The sequence below is a fragment of the Benincasa hispida genome, chromosome 8 (genome assembly GCF_009727055.1).
Source record: "Benincasa hispida cultivar B227 chromosome 8, ASM972705v1, whole genome shotgun sequence".
Classification (NCBI taxonomy): domain Eukaryota; kingdom Viridiplantae; phylum Streptophyta; class Magnoliopsida; order Cucurbitales; family Cucurbitaceae; genus Benincasa; species Benincasa hispida.
Genome location: NC_052356.1, coordinates 9432599 through 9451977, shown reverse-complemented (window position 1 = coordinate 9451977; position 19379 = coordinate 9432599).

Here is a 19379-nt window from a genome sequence, read left to right as displayed (position 1 = left end):
TGCATAACCCTCCCACTACGATGAGGCATTCTCAACTCTTGAGAAGGATGTGAAGTATCAGTTTCATCAACAACTCTTGTTGACGGACCTACTCTATCAACAACACTTGTTGAAGGACCTGCTCGATCAACAACTCTTGTTGATACATTTGTCGTTTCTCTAGACATTTCTTCTATTACTAGCTTATTGCGAGGTTGATGGTTCTTTATATAATCTTCCTCCAGGAAGGTTGCATTCGTCGATACAAACATTTTATCTTCTTAAGGATCATAAAAGATACCACCTTTAGTTTCTTTTGGGTAGCCTAAAAATAGGCACATTTTTTAACGGTGTTCCAGCTTTTTAGGATTCTGCACCAACACATGTGTTGGACAACCCCAAATCTTGAAGTAACATAAATTTCCTTTACGTCCCATCCAGAGCTCGTAAGACGTTTCAGAAACACTTTTCAAGGGAACTATGTTCAAAATATACACCGCAATCTCAACTACTTGTCCCTAAAAAGAATTTGGTAACTGAACGTAACTCATCATGGAACGAACCATGTCCAACAAGGTTCTGTTTCTCTTCTCTGCCACACTGTTCTATTGGGGTGTGCCAGAGGCTGTGAGTTGAGATTGAATTCCATGTTCTATCAAATAGTTCTGGAATTCTGTGTCCATATATTCACCACCTCGATCTGATTGAAGTGTTTTAATCTTTTTACCTAATTGATTTTCAACCTCAGCCTTATACTCTTTGAACTTTTCAAAAGTTTCAGACTTTTGGCGCATTAGGTAAATATGCCCATACCTAGAATAATCATCTATAAAAATGATGAAATATTCATACCCTCCTCTTGCTCTAAAATTTAGAGGCTCACAAAGGTCTCAGTGAATCAGCTCTAGGGGTTCTTTGGCTCTCGGACCTTTTCCAGAAAAAGATCTTTTTGTCATTTTACCCTCAAGACAAGACTCACATGGTGGTAATGAACTATCTTCCAACTTATTTAGATGACCGTTCTTAACCAATCTCTCAATCCTGATGAGATTTATGTGACCCAGTCTCAAGTGCCAAAGATAGGAATTTGGAGAAGTCTTCCTCTTCTTATGAGTCCCAACAGTTTTAAACAATTCTCTATGTTCAACAACAACTTTGACCTCGGTGGTTTTTAACATGTACAAGTTTTTTTCTAATTTTGCAGGAGCAAAATCTGTTTATTTCCCATTTTGATGAACACTTCACCATTTTCGAAATAAACTTTATAATTTTGTTCTAGAAAACAAGAGACAAATATTAGATTCCTTTTCATAGAAGGAATATATAATATACATTTTTCAAATAAATTGTACTTATCTCCTATAAATAACTTTCATATCTCCCACTGCGTTTGGCCAAAAACAATCTCCCTGATCCGTACCTTAAAGATTGTTTGCAACCTTTTTGTCAACTTCTTAGAACGTTATTTTTCCTGTAGATAGTACATATCGCATGAATCTCATCAAGAATTATCCAAATTTTATCCCACAGACATGCTGTAGATAAATGATATATTTATCTTGTTGTTCGAATTCAACATTCTCATCTACATAATTCATAATTTTAGATGAGTTGGGAGATAGAGGACAATCCTCTGTTAAAACTCTGTTGGTATAATCAACCGCTAGTAATTTGTTTGTTGATTTGATTTTACTGTTAATAATATTGAAAGTGAGTAGAATTTGACATGCTGATAAAATCAAAACAAATTCTAATTAGAAAATTGTAACTAAATCCAAAATCAAAATTTAGGGTAAAAGTAATAATGTACCCATAATCATTATTTATTTGCAACGATATTTTAGTGAGTCATAATATGTGCTACTGAGGGGCAGTCATATACTCCTTCGCTAAAACAAACAATTTTGACTAAACATTATCCCCGGAATAACTCTTTTTCCTATTGTCTCCGAAATAACTCTTACTCCTATAGTCGTTTAGTTATCGTTTTTGGTCAAGATCTTTACTAACAACTTAGTAATTCTTGTAAGTGTGACCCGCCATTTTCAAATCTTATAGAATGATATGAACTTTCCTCCAAAATAGAGGACAATATCCAAGACGGAACTATAAAACCCTATTCATTTTACTGAAGCCTGGGTTGTTCCGAATCCTATGTTACAACCCTCCCTGGGGATAGCCGTTGCCAAATGATTAGCAAAGGGCCACTTAAAGCGAACCAGCAGGCGCAACATAGGAATCTCACGGTTCAGACTAATGAAGGAGACCGTAGGATATATTGACACACATCCTTCAACCACTTACTATGAACTACTTCCTCCGTTTACCTTGATATTGACTCATACAAAACACTTTCCGTAGGGAGGTCACTTCTAGGGTGACACGAAGCGACATATGAATCTCACGGTGTAAACTATACATGACAGTTGAAATCTATTTATCGTATAATAGACTTATATTTGAATAACTTCCTCTTATTCACCGAAATCTGGATTTAAGCTAAAAAAATACTCTCCGTAGGGAGGTCATTCCCAGGGTGACACGAAGTACCGCTTAAATCTGGATTGTGAACTCTTAGAGACGTGAGAGCTAAAAATAACGTATCGTATATGTTATTAATCTCCCACTGAATTTTTCTAATAACTCTATCATATAGAGGTTATTAAACTGCCACTAAAGTGTTCTATTTTGGGTAGATTTATACTTAGGTTCTTTTCGGCTAATAAAACAACCCTAAGTCTATGTGGTTTATCTAAGTATAACTCTTATAATTGGATTTTAACCTATGATGTCTAGGTGATAAACCATTTTATTACCTCACATCACTCACGTATGCTCATAAAACCGGTTACCAACACTCAATAATTCAGCCATAATCCCCAGGTAAGAGGTGTTTCGTAAACCGTCAACTTAAGAACCCCCAGACTTAGATAGGATTATATACCGGTTGAGTTTGTAACCTAGGTTTTATAAGTTTTAACAATTAAAACAGGTGGTAACGTGAGCATGCAACTGCTGTTTATAGATTTTAAATGTCTAACCCAATTTTATAACAACTTATAAAACTTTAGCCATGCTATTCATCCATAACATACATGAGGCATTCAACATTTAATATAACATTTATATTAAATACTAGAAACCCTAACATGCATACTATATATTATAACAATTATAACATACTTTCAATGCATGTAACATGCTTCCTATGGTGGGATTTTAAATCTAAATGGCATACTATATGCACATATAAGATTTGTTTAATTATAACATATATCAAATGCATAAATAATTAAACACAGACTGATATGATTTTTAGTTTTGGCAAAAAACAAGCAAACAAAACCTAATTATTACAAAACATATTTCGAACCACTTCGAACTGCTCGAACCGCTCCAAAACGAGCTCAAGTAGCTTGAACTGGACCCGAACCGTCTGAATCGAACCAAGTCTGAATCGGACCATCCAAGAACCATTTGAAGATGAACCGGACCAGACCACAAGAGAACCGGTCGAACCGGCAGCCCTTACATATGTTTAACATCTCGCTAAGTCTCATTGTTTAGCAATGACGACCATCTTCTTGCCTTTTGTCTGATCACTTAGTAAATGCTTGATCGTTTAGCAAAGCTACACGATCGTGTAGTATTTTCCTTCTATCGCATAGTGAAATTGTCTAGTGCCGAAGGAAGTTACACGATCGCTTAGTGTCTCACACTATCGCGCAGGTCCATCATTTAACACGGACAATTTACTACATGATCGCTTAGCTTCACCATCTAACGCATGATGCCGATCATTTAGCGCGCGCAAAAGGAAAACGATCTTTTAATGCCATCGCATAACATTCTACGCATCGCCCAGCTGTCACACAAAGATATGCGATCACGTAGTGCTACCGTATAGCAACTCGATGCATCACTTAGCTGCCGCATAGAGGTAAACAATCGTGTAATGCTATCGCTTTGAAACTTAACGCATCGTTTAGCTCCCAATCAAAGATAAACGATCGTAGTAAGTGATCGCTCAAGGGTATCGTGTAGCTCTTCATCGCATCGCTTAGTTCTATCGTATAGAACCAAATGATCGATTAACACTATCGTCTAGTGCTTCAAGTCATCGTTTAGTATCCACCGTAGCTAAATGATCACTTATCTCCATCGTATAGAACATCATCGCATCGTTTAGCATCGTAGGTAAGCAATTTGTTTAGTTCCATTGCATAGAAACTGCAATGCATAGCTTAGCATTTCGTCTACACGATCGTTTAGCTCCACATCTAAACGATCGCTTAGCGCTATCGCGTAGCACTTCATCGCATCTCTTAGTATGCACGTAGCTAAATGATCGAATAGTACCATCGTATAGTAAATTCAACATATCGTTTAGTTCCCACACTAAAACTAAACGATCACTTAGTGTTATCGTATAGCAAATTAAACGTGTCGTTTAGCTCCCGCAGGTACACAATCATCTAGCGTAGGATACCTCAACGATCAAAGCCCACAGCTACACAATTGCTTAGCTTTTCTTCACATCGTTAATGCATGAAGCTAAACGATCGTTTAGCTACTGAAGCTCAACGACGATAAGAATAGAGGCTGATTTTTTGGAACTGCAACTCGGCCTCTTCGCTTGTTTCTTCGATTTACAGCTTAATTTCAACTCTAATGACTCTAAATAAATTATAGACTCTTGGGAACACATTAAAGCTCATCAAGCAAGAGCCAATTACAAATTTAAATGAGAAATTAAAGAGAATTAAACAACAAAAACACAGAAAACCATATCAGTGCACCAGTTTCATATTTCTCATATAAAACACCCACCAAACCAAAATTAAACCAAATTGAATGCTTATTTGATGTTCTGATATCAATTATAGGATTGTATCAATAGTAGCGGAAGCATAAGAATCATCTAAGCACTCAAATTCACTAATTTTGACAAAATATAAAGCATGCTTTTGCAGAAACAAATGGGTTTCAAGACATACCTCTTGTAGAACTTCTTCAAAGCTCCTTCACCAACTGATATCTTCTCCAAATCTTGTTGTAGACCACCTCAAAATCTTCTCCACTATTCTCTTGGTGCTCTAGATTGAGTTTGGGGACTCAAAACAAGCTTGAATCAATGGTAGAAGGAGAAAAGCTCACTGTAGAAAAACAGCTGAAGAACTCTTTCTTCAAACCAATTTTTCTTTCAAAATCTATATAGATTGCATGCCCAATTTTCACTCCAATCTTTTCATTATATTACAGATCAACATGCAAAGAAAAGAGTTGCATGAGTTGAAGCTCATGCTTGGAGAAGACAAAGCCAAGAAGATGCAATATGTGTGAGCTACTTCAAAAGATGGATAATGGAAAAACTTCTTTTTCCATTTTGTTTGTTTTGTTTTCCAATTTTCCAATTTTATCTAAAAAAATCAAAATTTGATTTTATAAAATCTATTTTGATTTTAAAAATGAAAATTTAATTAATTTCATAAATTAATTAATAAATAAAACTTAATTAATTTAATATCAAATATTAAATTAAGTTTAACACATATCCATCTTCATATATTTAAATCATATTTAAATATATAAATTCTCCTATTCCGTTTGATTCTAAAATTAAACATATAATTATATCTCATATAATTACTAATTCCCTTGAACGTTTCAAATTAACTTATCACGGTATTTTAGAGCTAGTCCGTTACGAGCTAGTAGGGGGACCTCACGGACCTACAGATCATGTGCTCCAACGATCTGAGATTAATTGGCTCAACTCATTAGACCAAATTAATCCCTATTTATTAACTAATGGGTCACTCCACTAAAGCCCATAGTTGCACTCCCTTCACTGTAGATATATTATGTCCACATGATTTAACCATATTTAGCAAGTCAACCCTTCACAGGTTGTTCGTAATAACGGCTGGGTCAAATATCTATTTTACCCCCGAGATTACATCTTATTTCTCAAGTCCCTACTGATCCTCTAATGAACAACTGGTTTGTGATCCAATCACCAAACCAAACTCTCTCAGTCCAGTGAGAGGGTGGGACCCCTTTTTTAAGACCTAGATTCAATACTTGAGAGAACAACCTTTCTCCTATCCCTAAATTGGGTAGGTGTGAACTCTGTCTTGCACCCTATGTTTCTAGCTATCTATCCGATCTTACCCCTGAAATGGGAGTCTTATTGAGTCAGCGTTGTTGAGCCAACCCTCAAGTATGCAAATCAAAGGGCAATCCCGAATAAACAGGAGTTCATAGTTAGCTCAGGATTAAGATCGAGTTACCTAGGTCATCTAGGTGAAATAGCCAGTCTTAAACAATAGACAATATTATAAAGTAAGAGTGACTTATTTATTGGTCCTGATCTTATGCAAACTCATTACATAGGATGGCCCCACTCCTCATATCATAACATGTACGAATTAGGATCACATCGTATGTAGCACTTTACAACTCTTTGTAACAACTATAGAGTAGGCCACATCCAATGGTATTACGAGAATAAGTTACCCAACCTCATTCATGTACCATAGATCATTTTGACTATTTACTCGAACCTGATCCACTCTTATGTCTCCACATAAAGTTCAAGTACTCATACAATAGTCATGGGTCTTAGTTTATTTGATTTAGACTTTCATACAATTTATGAGATCAATAACAAGTATATTAATAATAGAAATTTTTTATTATTTTACAAACTGCGAGTTTTTTGGACATAAAACCCAACTGAAAAATGTTCGTAGAGATTTCTCCTTGATTTCTTGTTGTTTCATGCTGTAATTTCTATATTGATTGCATAACAATATGTTTCTGTTCACGACTATAATTGTAATGTTCATACATGATTGTAATTTGGAATGATCTATTCTGCTGCTCATGGAAATCCTCCTGTTCGATTTTCTTCAGTATATCCACTTACACGAAATAGTTTTTTACCCTTGGTAAAGGTACTAGTTTCCAGGTATCATTTAGATTGAAAGACCTTATTTCATCATTCATTGCCTCAATAAATTGTCTAGTATCAAGGCTGTTTGTGGCTTCATTAAAACTGGTGGGTTCATTGTTGCTTAGTGAAATGGCAGCATTCAAAGCAACACTAGCAAAGTCAGATTCTTAGTACCTTGCAGGGGGCACAATGGTTCTTCTTATTCTGTCCCTTACTAAGGAATAGTTTTATAGGTCTACTTGTGTCTCTACTTGTTCACTTGACACAAATTCACTTGTCTCAGCAGTGTCTTTACCTTCAACTTCTAGATTATGAGAGGAAGTAGAAGCTCCTTGATCATTTTGTGGCTCCACCTCAAACCTTGTACTACTCATCTTTGACTTAGGTGTAGGTTGTTGCTCGGATAGCATAAACATCTCATTTTCTCTGTACACAACATCTTTACTATTGACACATCTCTTCTCAATAGGATGCCAAAGTCTGTATCCTTTCATTCCTAGTGTAAAACCTAGAAACATGCATTTGACAGCCTTTGGTTTCAGCTTACCTTGGCTTTGGTGCACATACCCTATACTCCCAAATACCTTTAAGTGTTCCAACTTAGGAGGCTTTCTTGTCCACCTTTCTTCTGGTGTTTTCAACTCAATGGACTAATGTGGATATCTATTTAGAGTGTAGACTGTGTAGGACACTGCCTCTGCCCAATATTTCTCAGGCAAAAGAGCAATGGACAGTTGACATCTCACTCGTTCAAGCACTGTTTTGTTGAGTCTCTCTGCAACTTCATTTTGTTGAGGTGTATACCTCACTGTTTTGTGCCTTACAATACCGTTCTCTTTACAAAAAAAATTAAACTCTTTTCTACAAAACTCTAAACCATTGTAAATTCTCAAGTGTTTAATATGTTTAGAGGTTTTTTTTTCAATAAAAGGTTTTCCATTCTTTAAATCTCCCAAACATTTCATCTTTGGTTTTTAGAAAACAAACCCAACTCTTTCTTTAATAATCATCAACAAAAGAAAGGAAAGACCTTGCTCCACATAGTGAAGGAGTGTGTGCTGGACCCCATAGGTCAGAATGCACATATTCAAGTATCTCCTTGGTTGTATGTTGTCCTTTAGGGAAGCTTTGTCTAGTTGCCTTGCCAAGGATGCAATGTTCACAAAACTTCAAGCTGTCTCCAACACCTTTAGGAAGAATCCCCTGTTTGGAATGAACTTGCAGTACTTTCACACTAATATGAGAAAGCATCTTATGCCATAGCTTATCTTCTGTAGGATCTTTATCTGAAGCCATCAAGGCTGACTGTGTCTTTTGCACATCTTTAAGGACATATAGACCATTAACTTTAATAGCCACCAACACCACCTTTGAGTCTTTGATTATCTCAAAGGTGCCTCAAACTCCTCTATATTCACAACTAATGGAGTCAAACATCCCCAATGATAGGAGATTTCTCTTCAATGTAGGAACATGCCTCACATTCCTAATTAGCTTTACTGAACCATCTTTTAACTTCAAAGAAACAGACCTAATGCCAACTGGCCTCCAGTTATTATTATTTCCCATGTAAATCAGCCCTCCATCCCATTTCTTGTAGGTACAAAACTACCCTTTAGATGGTGTCATATGGATTGAACAACCAGAATCTATCACCCAATCTTGAGTCTCCATAGAATTCTGCTCACCACACTTTTCAGTTACTGCCAAGGCATCTGAATACCCAAGGGAATTTTCCCCTATAGCTGCCTCTGTCTATTTTCCTCCTTTGTTCTATTGGTTCAGCATTTTCTTCAAGGCATAACAGTCTTTCATCATGTGTCCAAGTTTGTGGCAAAAATGACACTTGATTTAAGACTTGCCACCCCCATTTTGCTTGCCCTTCCCGTTGTTCTTTGTTTTTCCTTTTAAAAACAAACCTTCTCCACCTTGCTAATCTTTCTTGCTCATCTGTAATTCTAGTTCTCTAACTCTCATTTCTAAAATAATTGCTTCTGTAGTGATTCTTTCTCTACCATACTTCATTTTTGTTTTAACATCCTTAAACGAGTTTGGTAGGGAGTTAAGTAAGATAAAGGCCTCATTTTCTTCTCTAATGTTATCTCCTATTGATCTGAATTCTGTTGACAGTCTCTTGAATTCGTTTAAATTATCAGTAAGGGATTTTGCAGCATCCATCTTATATGTGAAAAATCTTTCCATCAAGAAAGCTTTATTAGGCAAATCTTTGTTGAGATAAATCTTGTTTAATTTGTTCCAGAGATAATAAACAGTTGGCTAGTCAACTATCTGCCTTAAAACACTATTTATAACATTCAAAACAATAGTTTCATAGATATTTACCTTTATTGTCTCTTTTTCTACATCTGTGGGTGTTTCAGGGTTTTTTTTGTTGGGTCTATGATGGCCAGAAGTGCCTCCTGTTGTCCCAATACTGCCTTGAACTTAACTTTCCATAATTCAAAGTCTGTCTTTCCATCAAACTTCTTGATTTCATACCTGGTTATAGCCATTCTTGAACTTCAAGATTGACTTGTCTGAATCTTTGTATGCAAGAATTCAAATCTTGGATCTGTCTTGTGTTGCTCTATGAGCTCTGATACCACTTGTGGCCCCAAATAACTATAATTCTCTTAATTTGCAGGCCCAAACTACTTAGCATAAACAGTCAACTACACTTCAAGACTCAAGGAAGACTATATCCTTTAAGCTTCAAAACTCTTCAATCTTTTACCTGTATGCGAGCTCAATCGTGTAGACGAAACTTTGAGGAACTAGAAGATAGTTTAACTGTGTAGATGATTCGAAGAAGCACTAGACAATCGTGTAGGCGATAGTTGAATGGAACTAGACGATCGTACAGACGATGTAAAGTGGAACCGGACGATCGTGTAAACATTGCAAGAGGAACCAAACGATTGTGTACATGATAGTTAAGAAAAAACTAAACGATCGTAGAGAAAGAAAGAACACAAGTATTTAAGTGGTTTAGCCAAAGGCCTACATCCACTGTACAAAAAGGGAGGGTCTCTTTTATTACTTCTTCTTTGAACTTCTTTACATAATGAATGCCTTGCTCTCTCTTTTTTGTTACTTTCTCATTCTTTTCCTTTTATACAGACTCACGTTTTCAACGGAAGAAGCTCTAGTGGTTACAACAATTAAAACAGAAAGAGGCGACAAAGATAAATTGAATACAACTTCCTTTTTGTTTCGATTCTTTCTGTTACAACGACGGATGAGAGTTTCCCATTTTTTTTATCTCTCTTCTAGGTCCGAGCATCCCAAGCTCTATGCTATTGAGGAACTCCGCTTCAGTATGACCACCTTCTTGATTAATATATTTGGGTCTTTCAAGTACTTTGGGATTATATTCCACGTCGAGGATTTGTGAAAGGAAAGAAAAATATAAAAATAAAATAAAATAGTATATTTTTATTTTATTTTATTCTTTTCCTATTCCACTTTATTCTATTAAATTCCTTTCCTTCCCAAAATGAAATTAATTCATGTCGTTAATTTCCAAATTGAATTATGCGACATGAAAAGTCCAATTTAAAAAATAATTAAACTTCAACAATTACACTTAAATGTCCAAAATTCCAAAAACGCCCTCAAATAATAAAAATTATTGAAATTACATTACCACAAATTTTTGGGCTGTTACACCAATAAACTAACATCCAAAGTTATTATCTATAGCTTAAACATGTATGTAGATACATACATGTGGGTCATGTTTAAGTGATAACCTAAATGGTCTGTAGTAGATGGATAAGGCTGGATACTTTATCTTGGTGACACTACAAGTACGATCAACTTAGTAGATGTTACAATTGTTGTAAAGTGCTACAAATGATGTGAGTGGAGATATTCTATTCAAAGGAGTTTATATAAGACCAAACCACAAAATGACTAGTCTCATTATATAACACCATTCATAATAGAGACTTGTATTTCACCAGGATGACTATAGGTGATATGACCTGAATCCTGAGTGAGTTGTAAACTCCTGCCTATGAAAACGGTCCTTTGATTGGTATGGATGAGAGCTGCCAGATCGTCGACTCAATAAGTCTACCATTTTGGGGATTCATCTGATTAGGGAGCGGGTAACACAACTACACAAGACGGAATTCACTTATTCCCTAACGTCTGAATAAGTAAATAAATTACTCCCTTAAGGGTGATTTCGGGCTTGAACAATGTTGCGCCACACTCTCTCTTGGCCCAAGAGGGGTTTAATCATAGTTGGCCTATGACTTATTTTTTATTAGAGGGATCAATGGTACTTAATGGGTTAGATGTAATTACACGGATAAAACGATAATTTTGGCCCAATTGTACTTACGAGCAATTTGTGAAGGGTTATCGTGCCCTTGATTGGTTATATCCAATGGACACAGAAATATATTTATAGTGCGAAGAGTGCCGTTGTCGATCTTTAGTTGAGTGGCCGACAATTAATGGATGTTGGGTAATTTAATTAAAGAGTTTAATTAATTATTCAAATACCATTAGAGTTTTAATCTATAGGTCCATAAGGTTTCCTTTGTTACTCAACAGGGATTATTGATAATTAATTTTGGATTAATTTGAATTGTTCAAATTAATTGAGGGATTAATTATATGTAATATAATAAAATTAATTATATATGTGATATAATTAATATAATGTATTTGATACATTATAATATAAAGTTTATTTGAGAGAAATAAATATTTGAATATGATTCAAATATTAATTATATGGATTTGATTCATATAATTAAATTTAGTATAAATGTGATTTATATTAAATACCACAAATTAATGATAGAATTAAAACTATAGGTTATATTGTATTTTATACAATATAAAACTATAGATTATGTGTTATATATGATATAACATATAGTTATATATATGTATATATATATATAATAAGTTAATTATTATATATATATAACATATTTATTTAAATTTAAAGGGAGGGAAATAACTTCCCTCCTTTTAACTCTCTCGAGATCCCACGTAGAGAGGGAAAATGGGTAATTTTCACGCATAAGATATTTTTGGTTTTGGTTTTCTATCTTCTTCTTCACAGAGAAGAAACGATAGTGAAAAAGCTTATATAGTTTTTCTAAACAAAAATTCCCCTCTCTCTCAAACCCTCTCTCTATTCCAAAATTCTACAAAGTCTACACCTCTTGTTATTCTCATCCTACCCTACGGAGAATACAGAGGAAATTCTCGTGGTAGTGTCCTCACGAATTATTCGTGACCAGTTCGAGGTTTTCTTTTTCGTGATCATTCGTGGAGAAGGGGATTTCGTGAAGATTTGTGATCTTCTAGGGTATGTAACTTTTTCTCCCTTTTTCCTTCTTAAGCATGCTGTGAATTTTGTTAATGCATAATTTCTATTTGAATTCTGTAATTTCATTGTTCTGTGAAAAATTGAAAATTGTGTCGATCCTCATTTCCGCTACGACATCACAGTTCCTCCAATTGGTATAAGAGCAGAGGTTTCTGGTCCCAATTTTTCATTTTTTTCCAGAATGTTTTTTTTTACAGAATTGGTGGGTTTTGCATGTATTTTATTCATGTTGATGAATGTATGGAATGAACGATTTGCGATTGTTGGATGGTTTTAGGATCAGATTTTCTTTATTTTTACAAATTTTGATTTGTAAAGGCCTGATATTTTAGGCATAATTAAAGTTTTAGAGTATGTAATTTGATTGTTCCGTGTCGTTCGTGATCATCCAGTGGAATTCTAGAGAAAACGAGGCCAAATTCGGAGCAATTTCGAAGGAATTTGCAACTGTATAGTGGCTTCAATATAGTAGCGTTGCAACATTGTGCCCTAGTATTGCAATGCTGTGAAGGGTGAAATGGGATGATCTTTTCGTAGCGTTGCAACGCTCCGAGATAGAAAGAATCGATCGGTTCGTGCGGTTCGATTCGTGGCTTGGATGGTTCTTTTCTGATTCACTTGGTTCGCACAATTCGGGGCCGGTTTGGGTGCTGGGCAGGTCGGTTAGTACGGTTGAAGACCTGGTTCGCTTGTTTTGAATTAATTGATTATTATTTTTGTAATAGTTAGCTATTTTTTAATTAAATTAATATATGTTTTATATTAATTTAATTCATTGTCTAAAAGTCCAATCTCAATCCAATATATATTTTTTAAATTATGTATATGATGTATAATTTATTTTATATATTTATATGTCATAATGTATGCCATATAGTAAAATTCCACCATAGGTTATGCATTATTCATGCATGATTTATATTATAAATGTTATAATATATAGTTGCTGTTGAGAATGTTCTAGAACTCGCAGTTCGTGTTAAACATTCTATTTATTAATAATAATGACTTGTTAATTTTGCATCTTATTATGAAAATCCAATAAACATATCCTTGGCTATAGTCTGAATACTGTAATTTTATGTAGTGACATAAACAGGATCGAGTTGACAGTATATAACCTAAATGGTCTAATAAGTATATCAATGAAATTGGGTATCTCATCCTGGTAACAGTATTGGATGCAGTCTACTCTATAGTTGTTACAAGAAGTTGTAAAGAGCTACAAACAATGTTACAACTGATTATTTCATTTATCAAATAACCTAAGTTAACTCGATCTTAATCCTAAGCTAGCTATAAACTCCTATTTGTTTGGGATTATCCTTTGATCTGCAAATGGTGAGAGCAGTCCAACAACACTACTCAATAAGCTTCCCATTTTTGGGGATAAAACTGGATGAATAGCTGGGGACATAGCCTTGCAAGATGGAATTCACTCCTACCTGATTTAGGGTTAGCAGATAGGTTGTTCTCTTAAGTACTGATTCCAAGTCTTGAACAATCGGGGCCCCACCTTCTCATGATAGAGAAAAAAATTGATTCATAGGGATTATGAATAAGAATTGTTCATTAGAGGGTCAGTAGGAACTTAAGGAACAAGATGTATTCACAGGGGTAAAATGGTTATTTTGACCTTATTATGATTTCAAATAACCTGTGAAGGATCGACTTACAGACTATAGTTATAAAGTGGAAATAATATATCTACAGTGAGGGGAGTACAACTATGGGATATAGTGGAGCGTCCCATTAGTTAACGAATGGGGGTTAGATCAGACTAATGAGTTTAGCCGATTAATCTCGAATTGTTGGAGCCTATGATCTGTAGGTAATCGAGGTCCCCCTACTAGCCTATAAATGGTTAAGCTTTAGAGTAGCTTGAGAGATTAATTTTAAATGTTCAAATTAAAATTAAATGATATATGAGAATATATATTTAAATATGATTTAAATATATGGTGATGGTTTTATGCAAAAATTAATTTAATATTTGATATTAAATTAATTAATATTTTTAAATTAATTTATGAAATTAATTTTAGAAAATTAATTTTTCAGTTTTAATATCAAAATGATTTTAAAATCAAGATTTTGATTTTAAAGATAAAATTGGAAAATCGGATTACATGCACAAAATCGAAATGTGAGATTTTCCATTATCATCTTCTTCATGCTCACATAAAGCCCACTTCCTCTTCTTCATTAAACTCCAAGCATGAGCTGCAAGCCAGACCATTTTCTTCTTTGCATGTTCATCTGCAATAAATAAAGAAGAATGGAGTAATCTGGAGGCATGCATTTTACAGAAATTTTGAGAGAAAATTTCGATTGAAGAAGAGTTCTTCAAAAAAAACTGGGTGTTGTGAGCTTCTCCTTTGGTTTTACATTGCTTCAAGCTGTTCTTGAGTCCCATAATTCGGTCTAAAGCTCCAAGAGGATAGTGGGGAAGATCTGAGGTGGTTCATGGCGATCTTTGGTGAAGACTATTGTTGTTTGATCAAAATCTTGAAGAGTTCTACAAAGGTATGATCTAAAACCCTCTTATTTAGATGAGCATGCTTTAGTTTGTTCTAAAATTAGGGAATTTGAATGCTTATGAATCCTTGATACTTTCGCTGCATGTTATTACACTCTAACAATTGGTATCAGAGCATCATGTAAGCATTCAATTCGGTTTAATTTTGGTGTGTTGGGTGTTTTTCATGAGATATATGAAACTGATGCCCTGATATGGTTTTTTGAGGTTTTGCATTTTAATTCTCTTTAATTTCTCAATTAAATTTGTAATTGGCTCTTTTTTCATGAGCTTATATATGTTAGCAAGAGTTTGTAATTTATTTGGAGTCATTAGAGTTGAAATTAAGATGTAATTGAAGAAACAAGTGAAGGAGGTCAAGCTACTGTTCCAGTTTTCAGCTTCTGCTCAAAATCGTTATTGAGGTTCAGTTGCTAAGAAATCGTCTAGTTCCAGGCATTACACGATGTAAAGAAAAGCTAGACGATCATATAGAAATAGGCACTGGTCATTGTGATGATGGACGCTAAACAATTGTGTACCTGCGTGAGTTAAACGATGCTTCAAATGCTCAATAGCACTACGCGATCATTGAGCTTTTGTGTGGGAACTAAACGATACATTAGATGTGCTATACGATGGCACTACACGATTGTGTAGCTGCGACGTAGTGCTAAGCGATCGTTTAAATGCGGTGCTAAACAATATGTTGAAGTTTCTATGCGATGGAACTAAGCGATCGTTTAGCTGCGACAGACACTAAACGATGACATGAAGTGCTAGGCAATGGTGTTAAGCGATCGTGTAGTTCTATCCGAGAGCTAAGCGATTGCACTATGCGATCTGTCTCTTATACACATCTAGATGTGTATAAGAGCGCAATCTTCCTCCGTGGAATGCTTGTTGAAGCAGTATATCGAGAAAAATGAAACTGTGCTTCAAAGCCAGGCGATGTCCATCCGCAATCTGACCATTATTTTGGTACTAGTATTTAGTCATGATTGTCTTGCTTCACTGAAGAAGTATTTGACTGCTCCTCTGTAGCATTTATTCTGACTCACTAAAGTATCGTTGCAAATAAATAATGAAATTTGGGTACATTATTACTTTTGCTAAAATTATTTTAAAAGAAATTTACTAATAGAAATTGTTTATATTTTTAGAATGTCAAACTCTTCTATACAAATACCCAGTTCCGATAAGTTTAACGGTCATAATTATTCAACATGGAAATCAAATATAAATGCAATACTAGCAGCTAGTGGTTTAATTTTTTTTAACAGAGGAATGTCCTCTAACAACCAGCTCATATGCAAACCAAAATGTTTGGAATGCTTATGACAGATGGATTAAGGAAAATGATAAGGCTCGAATCCATGTCTTAGCAAGCATATACAATATACTGGCTAAGAAATTCGAGAACATGGTTTTCGCTGAAGAGATCATGGATTCCTTACAAACGTTATTTGGTCAATCTGTCAAGAACGATATTCTCGATAATGTTTATGACTACAGAATAAAGGATAGAACCTCTATTAGAAAACATGTTCTAGATATGTTAAAAGTAAAAAATACTATCATAGATGAGAAAGCTGAGAAATCACCACAAAGTAAATATGATTTACTCATTGTTGAAACATGTTTAGTGGAAAATGATAAATTAACCTAGATATTACATTCATGTGCCGCTAATCATATTTGCGCTTTCTCTTAGGAAACCAGCTCCTAGAGACAGCTTACAAAAGGTGAGACAACCTTTAAGGTTGGGACCGGAGAGGTTGTCTCATTTAAAGTAGTAGGCGATATGAAATTGTTTATTAAAGATAGATTCATTTTGCATAAAAATATATTTTATGTTCCTGTTATGAGAAGGAATTTAATATCTATCTCATGTTTGCTAAAACAAAAGTATAAAGTTTCTTTTGAAGCTAATGAAGTATTCATTATTTCAAAAGGTATTAAAATATGTTATGCAAAACTAGAAAACAACTTATATGTGTTAAAATCAACTGAGGCAAAAACGTTTTTGAACATAGAGATATTTAAAACAGTTGAAACACAAAATAAGAGGTAAAAAATTTCTCCTAATGCCTATCTTTGGCACTTAAGACTTAGCCACATAAATCTCAATAGGATTGGGAGATTGGTTAAGAGCGGACTCCTAAATCAGTTAGAAAACAACTTTTTACCTCCGTGTGAGTCTTTTTTTGAGGGTAAGATGACCAAAAAATCTTTTACGGGAAAAGATCTTAGAGCCAAAGAACCCTTAGAGCTCGTGCATTCAGACCTTTGTGGTTCGATGAATGTTAAGGCACGATGAGGGTATGAATAGTTCATCAGTTTTATTGATGATTATTCTAGATATGGCTATATTTACCTAACACATCATAAGTTACCCTTAAAAAGTTCAAGGAGTATAAGGCAAAGGTTTAGATCCTGTTAGGTAAAAAGATTAAAACACTTCGATCAGATCGAGGTGAAAAGTATATGGACTTGACATTCCAAGACTATTTGATAGACACGGAATTCAGTCTCAACTCACACCACCCAGTACACCTCAATAGAATGGTGTAGTAGAAAGGAGAAATAGAACCCTATTGGACATGGTTCGTTCTTTGATGAGTTATGCTCAATTGCCTAATTCATTTTGGGGACATGCAGCAGAGACTGCTGTTTATATTTTGAACATGGTTCCCTATAAAACTGTCTCCAAAACACCTTATGAGTTATGGAAACGACATAAAGGTAGTTTATGTCACTTTAGGATTTAGGGATGCTCGACACATGTGTTGGCACAAAACCCAAAGAAGTTGGAATGCCATTCCAAAATATGCCTATTTGTAGGATACCTTAAAGAAATAAAATGTGGTTTATTTTATGATCCTCAAGATGACAAAGTATTTGTATTGATAAATGCTACATTCTTAGAGGAGGACCATGTAATAAATCATCAATCTCGTAGGAAGCTAGTATTGAATGAAATTTCTATAGAGACTACAGATAAATAAACAAGGGTTGTTGATCAGACCGATCCTTCAACAAGAGTTGTTGATAAAACTAGTACGTCAAGTCAGTTATATCCTTCTCAAGAGTTGAGAGTACCCCGATGTAGTAAGAGGGTTGTTCAATAGCCTGATCATTACATGGGTTTGACAGAAACTCAGGTCGTCATACCTGATGATGGCTTAGTGGATAAAAACCATGGACCTCAAAATGGAGTTTATGTACTTCAATTCCATCTGGGAACTTGTAGATCAACCAGATGGGGTAAAACCTATTTGTTGGAAATGGATCTATAAGAGAAAACGAGACCAAGCTCGTAAGGTACATACCTATAAAGCACGACTCGTGGCAAAAGGTTTTACTTAAAGAGAGGAGATGAACTATAAAGAAACCTTCTCTCCGGTTGCCATGATTAAGTCAACTATAATACTCTTGTCCATTGCTGCCTTTTATGATTATGAAATATGACAAATGGATGTCAAGATAACTCTTTTGAATGGTTATCTTGAAGAGAGTATCTATATGTCTCAGCTAAAGGGATTCATTGAACAGGGTCAAGAGCAAAAGGTTTGCTAGCTCAAATGATCCATTTATAGATTGAAACAAGCATCTTGATCCTGAAATATAAGATCTGACAATGTGATCAAATCTTTTGGCTTTGAACAGAACATTGGAAAACTTGTGTTTACAAGAAAATTGTCAACAAGACTGTAGCCTTTCTGGTATTATATGTTGATGATATCCTACTCATTGGGAATGAGGTAGGATTCCTTGCTAACATTAAAAGATGGCTAACATCACAGTTTCAAATGAAAGATTTAGGAGATATTCAATATATTCTTGGAATCCAAATAGTTTAAAATCACAAGAATAAAATGCTAGTCTTATCTTAGGCATCTTATATAGACAAGATGTTGTCTAAATATAAGAGATGCAAAATTCCAAGAGATATCTATTACCTTTCAGACACGGAATTCATCTGTCTAAGGAACATGTCCTAAGACACCTCAAGAAGTCGAGGTTATGAAACAAATTCCTTATGCATCAGCAATTGGGAGTTTGATGTATGCCATGTTGTGTACAGGCCCAAACATATGCTATGCAGTTGGAATAGCCAGCAGGTTTCAGTCCAATCCTAGATATGATCATTGGACTACCATTATGAACATCCTCAAGTATCTTCGGAGCACGAGAGACTATATGATTGTGTATGGTGCTAAGGATCTAATCCTTAAAGAATACACTAACTCTAATTTTCATATCGATATTGATTGAAGAAATCAACTTCGGGATCGGTGTTCACTCTAAATGGAGGAGCTATAGTATGGAGGAGTATAAAGAAAAGTTGTATTGCTGACTCCACCGTGGAAGAAGAGTATATAGCTGCATGTGAATCAGCGAAAGAAGTGGTATGGCTTAGGAAATTCTTAACTGATTTGGATTCAGTTTCAAATATGCATCTACCTATCACACTCTATTGTGATAACAGTGAAGCAGTTGTAAATTCGAAAGAATCGAGAAGCCATGAGTGCGAAAAGCACATCGAGCGAAAGTACCATGTCATC